Raw genomic sequence first — 7452 nt, forward strand, 5'->3', positions numbered from 1 at the left:
AGATTGTCCCACCGGCGTGCCGAATGTGTTGCGGTCGAGAACTCACCGGCGGGCGGCGGCGGCAACACCGTAGAGCCGGGAACAACTAGGGCTGCGGCTGGCCCCGGTCCCTCGGAGCGACGGCCCGCAAAGCCTTCCGGTCACACGTCCGATGTTGTCGCAAGGGCGTGCCACCTGACCTATACCTGGTCGGGGAAGGTGTTGGATGATGCCTCGCTTAGTTTCCTGCATGGCATACACGTAAACGTTAAATACGAGCCTCGATCGGCTCTCAGGTTGTCCTGTGAATCGGCTCAAAGAGCCGATCCACCCATGATTCGTACGAGGTGCACAAATATATGGTGGTCCTGCTTGATCAAGATAAAGCTAAAGCGATCTACGACGATTTAGGGTTTTCACCGCATAATCGGATCATCCTACTCACGATTGGGCCTCGCGCTCGCGTACGGTGATCGTAAGCCGATCCTAGACAGGGCCTAAAAACCAACACGAGGTTGATCCTCGGAACATCCTGTTTAGGGCTAGCAAATTACACCCTACACGCCGCTGGATCCTCCAACCCTTTGTAAGGCCTAACTATTGCGGATGTTAAACTAATCCTTGAAGAACAAGGAGCAACCGTAACGGATCGGATCTACTAAATTATGATCAAGCGGGTGCCGCCCCTACACCTAAGATAGGTGTAAGGGCGGCAAGATGTATAAGGGTTGCACTACGACAGCATATGATACGAAGAACAATGCTAACCCTAACACATCTAAGATAACTACGTTGCTCGCCATCAAAAAGGCTTCAGCACGAGCAACGCATGAACAACGTGGGTAGGCTTGTGCTGCCTAGATCGCAAGATGCGATCTAGGCAGCATGGTGCTTACCGGAGAAACCCTCGAGACGAAGGAGTTGGCGATGCGCCGAGATTTGTTTGTGTTGAACGTTGGTTGTTGTTTATTTCATAAACCCTAGATACATATTTATAGTCCAGGGGACTTTCTAACTCAAGCGTGCACCTAACCGTGCACGGGTAAAACTCTAACTCCTAACCGACACGTATCCTACTGTGGTACAGATACACGGGCAATTAGCCCAAACTTGGTACACAAGGCCGATTCACGTATTTCTTCCGTATATAATCTTTAAGCCCATCCTGATCGCGGCCCACCTCTGACCTGGTCAAATTCCGGTGATAACAAACGGTTGGATTTGGAGGGACCTATATAAAGGCCCCTTCTTCCCCAGCTCGTTTTTAGCTCTTCTCTCTCTCTCCTCCATTGTTGCTGAGCTCAAAGTGAGGGGATCTCCCCAACTATCCAACAAATCTTGCTCATACTTTGAGGAGTGGTGGAGGAGACCCCGATCTATCATTCTACCGAGAGAAAGTTCGCCAATTCGTGGTATTCCTTAGTGGATCTTGGTGGTAGGGTTCCTATTGTGGGACATTGGAGAAAGTGCAGCTATGGAAGCTAGCTTGGTGATGTACTAGCTCCACAGGGTGTTGGGAGCCTCCTTGTTGTGGAGCTCGCCCCAATCTTGTGAAGGAATCACCGCCTCAACCGGTGCCTTAGTGGAGAAGGGGGAGCACCTTCGTGGAGCTCTCTCGAGGAAGAAGGTGAGGCCTTCCTTCGTGGTGTGGCCGTCTAGTCTCTTGTGTGAGACTAGCACCTCCTCAACGCAGTACGTACTTCCTATTGTGGAAGGAACTACGGGAAACAAACCTCGCCTCGTCTCCGCGCCCTCCGGTTGTCTCGCTCCTTACTCTTACTATCTTGTTGATTCCTTTACTTGTTGCACTTGTCCTAGGATCATTGTAGGAACGCTGCTATCGCTAAAGCTATCACCTTTACCTTCCGTTGCACTAAAACTTGAAAAAGGCTAAAACTTGTCGTAGCGCCATTCACCCCCTGTTGTTCGCTACGATCCATTCAAAAAGCTCTAGCACAAAGAGTAATCCTTGCTTCCCTCTGCGAAGGGCCTTTCTTTTACTTTATGTTGAGTCAGTTTACCTACTTCTTTCTATCTTAGAAGCAAACACTTGTGTCAACTGTGTGCATTGATTCCTACATACTTGCTTATTTGCATTCATCATATTACTTTGTGTTGACAATTATCCATGAGATATACATGTTGAAAGTTGAAAGCAACTGCTGAAACTTATATCTTCATGTGTATTGCTTCAAAACCTTCTATTAAGAATTTATTGCTTTATGAGTTAACTCCTATGCAAGACTTATTGATGCTTGTCTTGAAAGTACTATTCATGAAAAGTCTTTGCTATATGATTCAGTTGTTTAGTCATTATCTTTACCATTGCTTCGAATCACTTCATTCATCTCATATGCTTTACAATAGTATTGATCAAGATTATGATAGTAGCATGTTGATACGTCTCCGACGTATCGATAATTTCTTATGTTCCATGCCACATTATTGATGATATCTACATGTTTTATGCATACTTTATGTCGTATTTATGCATTTTCCGGCACTAACCTATTAACGAGATGCCGAAGAGCCAGCTTGTTGTTTTCTCGCTGTTCTTGGTTTCAGAAATCCTAGTAAGGAAATATTCTCGGAATTGGACGAAATCAACGCCCGGGGGCCTATTTTGCCACGAAGCTTCCGGAAGACCGAAGAGAAGACGAAGTGGGGCCACGGGCGCCGCCACACTAGGGCGGCGCGGCCCGGGGGGGCCCGCGCGGCCCTAGCGTGTGGGGCCCCCGTGACCCCTCCGAGGCTGCCCTTCCGCCTACATATAGTCTTCGTCGCGAAACCCCCAGTACCGAGAGCCACGATACGGAAAACCTTACGGAGACGCCGCCGCCGCCAATCCCATCTCGGGGGATTCTGGGATCGCCTCCGGCACCCTGCCGGAGAGGGGAATCATCTCCCGGAGGACTCTTCACCGCCATGGTCGCCTCCCGGAGTGATGAGTGAGTAGTTCACCCCTGGACTATGGGTCCATAGCAGTAGCTAGATGGTCGTTTTCTCCTTATGTGCTTCATTGTCGGATCTTGTGAGCTGCCTAACATGATCAAGATCATCTATCTGTAATGCTATATGTTGTGTTTGTTGGGATCTGGTGGATAGAGAATACTATGTTATGTTGATTATCAATCTATTAACTATGTGTTGTTTATGATCTTGCATGCTCTCCGTTATTATTAGAGGCTCTGGCCAAGTTTTTACTCTTAACTCCAAGAGGGAGTATTTATGCTCGATAGAGGGTTCATGCCTCCATTAAATCTGGGACAGTGTGACGGAAAGTTCTAAGGTTGTGGATGTGCTGTTGCCACTAGGGATAAAACATTGATGCTATGTCCGAGGATGTAGTTATTGATTACATTACGCACCATACTTAATGCAATTGTCTCGTTGTTTGCAACTTAATACCGGAAGGGGTTCGGATGATAACTCGAAGGTGGACTTTTTAGGCATAGATGCATGTCTGGATAGCGGTCTATGTACTTTGTCGTAATGCCCAATTAAATCTCACTATACTCATCATATCATGTATGTGCATGGGCATGCCCTCTCTATTTGTCAATTGCCCAACTGTAATTTGTTCACCCAACATGCTATTTATCTTATGGGAGAGACACCTCTAGTGAACTATTGACCCCGGTCCTATTCTTTTACATCGAATACAGTCTACTGCAATACTTGTTCTACTGTTTTATGCAAACAATCATCATCCACACTATACATCTAATCCTTTGTTACAGCAAGCCGGTGAGATTGACAACCTCACTGTTACGTTGGGGCAAAGTACTTTGGTTGTGTTGTGCAGGTTCCACGTTGGCGCCGGAATCCTGGTGTTGCGCCGCACTACATCCCGCCGCCATCAACCTTCGACGTGCTTCTTGGCTCCTCCTGGTTCGATAAACCTTGGTTTCTTTCTCGAGGGAAAACTTGCTACCGTACGCATCACACCTTCCTCTTGGGGTTCCCAACGGACGTGTCGATCGCACGCATCAAGCTACTTTTCCGGCGCCGTTGCCGGGAGATCAAGACACGCTGCAAGGGGAGTCTCCACAATCCAATCTCTTTACTTTGTTTTTGTCTTGCTTTATTTTATTTACTACTTTGTTTGCTGCATTATATCAAAACACAAAAAATTAGTTGCTAGCTTTACTTTATTTACTGTCTTGCACTCTATATCAAAAACACAAAAAAATTAGTTACTTGCATTTATTTTATCTAGTTTGCTTTATTTACTACTGCTAAAATGGGTACTGTTGAGAATACTAAGTTGGGTGACTTCACAACCACAAATAATAATGATTTCCTATGCACACCTATTGCTCCACCCGCTACTACAGCAGAATTCTTTGAAATTAAACCTGCTTTACTGAATCTTGTTATGCGAGAGCAATTTTCTGGTGTTAGTTCCGATGATGTCGCTGCCCATCTCAATAATTTTGTTGAATTTTGTGAAATGCAAAAGTATAAAGATGTAGATGGTGACATTATAAAATTAAAATTGTTTCCTTTCTCATTAAGAGGAAGAGCTAAAGATTGGTTGCTATCTCTCGCCTAGAAATAGTATTGATTCTTGGACTAAATGCAAGGATGCTTTTATTGGTAGATACTATCCCCCGCTAAAATTATATCTTTGAGGAGTAGCATAATGAATTTTAAACAATTGGAGAATGAGCATGTTGCACAAGCTTGGGAAAGAATGAAATCTTTGGTTAAAAATTGCCCAACCCATGGACTCGACTACTTGGATGATCATCCAAACCTTTTATGCAGATCGAACTTTTCTTCGCGGAACCTATTGGATTCAGCTGCTGGAGGTACCTTTATGTCCATCACTCTTGGTGAAGCAACAAAGCTTCTTGATAATATGATGATTAATTACTCTGAATGGCACACGGAAAGAGCTCCATAAGGTAAGAAGGTAAATTCTGTCGAAGAAACCTCTTCCTTGAGTGATAAGATTGATGCTATTATGTCTATGCTTGTGAATGATAGGACTAATGTTGATCCTAATAATGTTCCGTTAGCTTCATTGGTTGCCCAAGAAGAACATGTTGATGTAAACTTCATTAAAAATAATAATTTCAACAACAATGCTTATCTGAACAATTCTAGTAATAACTATAGGCCATATCCTTATAATAATGGTAACGGTTATGGTAATTCTTATGGGAATTCTTACAACAATAATAGGAACACACCCCTGGTCTTGAAGCTATGCTTAAAGAATTTATTAGTACACAAACTGCTTTTAACAAATCTGTTGAGGAAAAGCTCGATAAGATTGATATTCTCGCTTCTAAGGTTGATAGTCTTGCCTCTGATGTTGATCTTTTAAAATTGAAAGTTATGCCTAATAAGGATATTTAGAATAATATTATTACTATAGCAAATGCCATCCAAGTTCGAATTAATGAGAATATTAGATTGATGGCCGAATTGCATGCTAGGTGGGAAAGAGAAGAAAATGAAAAACATGCTAAAGAAGATAATATAGCTAAAGTTTGGACTATTACCACCACTAGTAATGTTAATGCTCACCATGTTGCTGCACCTCCTACTAATAATGGTAAAAGAATTAGTGTTGGCAATGTTTTCACTTCTAATGCAAAGCTTGCAAAACTGCCGGAAACTGCTAAAACTGCTGAAACTGCCTGTGATAAAACTGCTGAAATTTTTTCCAACATTGGGGATGATGATCCCATTGCTGTAGATCATAATGGTTTATACTTTGATGATTGTCACATCTCTGAAGTTATAAAGTTCTTACAAAAACTTGCTAAGAGTCCTAATGCTAGTGCTATAAACTTGGCTTTCACAAAACATATTACAAATGCTCTCATAAAAGCTAGAGAAGAGAAACTAGAACGTGAAGCTTCTATTCCTAGGAAGCTAGAGGATGGTTGGGAGCCCATCATTAAGATGAAGGTCAATGACTTTGATTGTAATGCTTTATGTGATCTTGGTGCAAGTATTTCCGTTATGCCTAAGAAAATCTATAATATGCTTGACTTGCCACCATTGAAAAATTGTTATTTGGATGTTAATCTTGTTGATAATGCTACAAAGAAACCTTTGGGGAGAGTTGATGATGTTTGCATTACCGTTAACAATAACCTTGTCCCCGTTGATTTTGTTGTCTTGGATATTGAATGCAATGCATCTTGTCCCATTATATTGGGAAGACCCTTTCTTCGAACTGTTGGTGCTATCATTGATATGAAGGAAGGTAATATTAAATATCAATTTCCTCTCAAGAAAGGTATGGAACACTTCCCTATAAAGAGAATGAAGTTACCTTTTGATTCTATTATTAGAACAAATTATGATGTTGATACTTCGTCTCTTGATAATACTTGATATACACTTTCTGCGCCTAGCTGAAAGGCGTTAAAGAAAAGCGCTTATGGGAGACAACCCATGTTTTTACTACTGTAGTTTTATTTTATATTTGAGTCTTGGAAGTTGTTACTACTGTAGCAACCTCTCCTTATCTTAGTTTGGTGCATTGTTGTGCCAAGTAAAGTCGTTGATAGTAAGGTTCATACTAGATTTGGATTACTGCGAAGAAACAGATTTCTTTGCTGTCACGAATCTGGGCCTAATTCTCTGTAGGTAACTCAGAAAATTATGCCAATTTACGTGAGTGATCCTCAGATATGTACGCAACTTTCATTCAATTTGAGCATTTTCATCTGAGCAAGTCTGGTGCCTCAATAAAATTCGTCTTTACAAACTGTTCTGTTTTGACAGATTCTGCCTTTTATTTCGTATTGCCTGTTTTGATATGATTGATGGATTTTTCTATTCCATTGACTTTCAGTAGCTTTGTGCAATGTCCAGAAGTGTTAAGAATGATTATGTCACCTCTGAACATGTAAATTTTGATGGTGCACTAACCCTCTAATGAGTTGTTTTGAGTTTGGTGTGGAGGAAGTTTTCAAGGATCAAGAGAGGGAGGTGATACGATATGATCAAGGAGAGTGAAAGCTCTAAGCTTGGGGATGCCCCGGTGGTTCACCCCTGCATATTTTAAGAAGACTCAAGAGTCTAAGCTTGGGGATGCCCAAGGCATCCCCTTCTTCATCGACAACATTATCCGGTTCCTCCCCTGAAACTATATTTTTATTCCATCACATCTTATGTGCTTTGCTTGGAGCGTCGGTTTGTTTTTGTTTTTGTTTTTGTTTGAATAAAATGGATCCTAGAATTCATTGTGTGGGAGAGAGACACGCTCCGCTGTTGCATATGGACAAATATGTCCTTAGGCTTTACTCATAGTATTCATGGCGAAGGTTGAATCTTCTTCGTTAAATTGTTATATGGTTGGAATCGGGAAATGCTACATGTAGTAATTCTAAAATGTCTTGAATAATTTGATACTTGGCAATTGTTGTGCTCATGTTTAAGCTCTTGCATCATATACTTTGCACCCATTAATGAAGAAATACATAGAGCTTGCTAAAATTTGTTTTG

This window comes from Lolium rigidum, chromosome 3 (genome assembly GCF_022539505.1).
Source record: "Lolium rigidum isolate FL_2022 chromosome 3, APGP_CSIRO_Lrig_0.1, whole genome shotgun sequence".
Lineage (NCBI taxonomy): Eukaryota > Viridiplantae > Streptophyta > Magnoliopsida > Poales > Poaceae > Lolium > Lolium rigidum.